This window comes from Dipodomys ordii, unplaced genomic scaffold, assembly GCF_000151885.1.
Source record: "Dipodomys ordii isolate 6190 unplaced genomic scaffold, Dord_2.0 Scaffold103, whole genome shotgun sequence".
Classification (NCBI taxonomy): domain Eukaryota; kingdom Metazoa; phylum Chordata; class Mammalia; order Rodentia; family Heteromyidae; genus Dipodomys; species Dipodomys ordii.
In genome coordinates, this window is record NW_012267319.1 from 3,344,463 (window position 1) to 3,346,267 (window position 1,805).

Sequence of the window (1,805 nt, forward strand, 5' to 3'; positions counted from 1 at the left end):
TAACCCTAATCCTAACCCTATCCCTAACCCTAACCCTCCTCCTAACCTTCACCGTCACCCTAACCCTAACACTAACCTGAAACCTAACCCTCCCCCTAACTTTATATCTAACCCTAAACCTCACCCTCACCGTACTTCTAACTCTAACCCTAACAATAACACTAACCCTAACCCGAACCATCACCTAACACTCATCTTCACCCCACCCTCACCCTCAACCTAACCCTAAACCTAAGCCTAACCTTCACCCTAACCCTCGCCCTCACCCTCACCCTAACCCTATTCCTAAACCTAACCCTATCCCTAAACCTAAATCTAAACCTCACTCTCACCCCAACCCTAACACTAACTCTAACCCTAAACCTCACCCTAACCCTCCCGCTAACCCTAACTCTAACCCCAAACCTCACCCTCACCCTAACCCTAACCCTCACCCTAAACATCAACCTAAACCTCACCGTAACAGTAACCCTCAGCTTCACCCTCAACCTCACCGTAACTCTAAACCTAACACTAAAAATAACACTAACCCTAACCGTAACCATAACCATAAACCTCCCCCTCAGCCCCACCCTCACCACAAACGTAACCCTAACCATAACACTAAAAATAACCCTACCCCTACCCCTACCCCTAACCATAATCTTCACCCCCACCCTCACCCTCAGCCTAAACTTAAGCCTAAGCCTAACCCTAACACTAAACCTAACCCTGACCGGAATATTAACCCTAACCCTAAACCTAAACCTAAACCTAACCCTAACCCTACACCTAACTCTAATCCTCAGCTTCACCCTCACCCTAACCCAAACCCTAACCCTAACCCGAAGCCTAACAGTAACCCCAATCCTAACCCTCACACTCACCCTCACCCTAACCCTAATCCTAAACCTAACCCTATCCCTAACACTAACCCTCACACTAAGCCTCACCTTAGCCATCACCCTAACCCTCTTCCTAAAACTAAACCTCATCTTAACCCTCACCATAACCCTAACCCTAACCCTCACCCTAACCCTAACACTAACCCTCACCCTCATGCTCGACCTAGGCATAAGCCTAACCCGAACCCTCAGCCTAACCCGAACCCTCAGCCTAACCCTAAGCCTAAGCCTAACCCTAAACCTAACCCTCACAAGCACCCTCACCCTAACCCTAATCCTAAACCTAACCCTATCCTTTAACCTCATCCTAAGCCTAACCCTAACCCTCACACTCACCCTCACCATAACCGTAACTGTAACCCTAACCCTAACTATAACCCTAACCCTAACCCTAAACCTCACCCTTACCATAACCCTCAACCTAACCCTAATCCTCACCCTAACAATTACCCTCACCCTAACACTAACAGTATCCCTAACACTAACCCTAACCTTCGATCTAACCCTCACCCTAACTCTAAACCTCACCCTCAACCTAACCCTAACTCTAACCCTAACCTAAACCCTAAACCTCACCCTAACCCTAAACCTAACCCTCACCCTCATGGTAACCATAACCCTAAACCTAAACCTAACAATAACCCTAACCCTAACACTAACCCTCACCCTAACCATAACCCTCACCCTAACCCAAACCCTCACCCTAAACATAACCCTCACCCTAACCCAAACCCTCACCCTAACACTTACACTCACCTTAACACTAACCTGAACCCTACCCTAATCCTAACCCTAACCCTCACCCTTATGCTAGCCCTCAAACTTGCAGTAACCCTAACCTTCATCCTAACCCTCACCCTAAGCCTAACCCTAACCCTAAACCTCACCCTAACACTAACCCTAACCCTCACACTCTCTCTA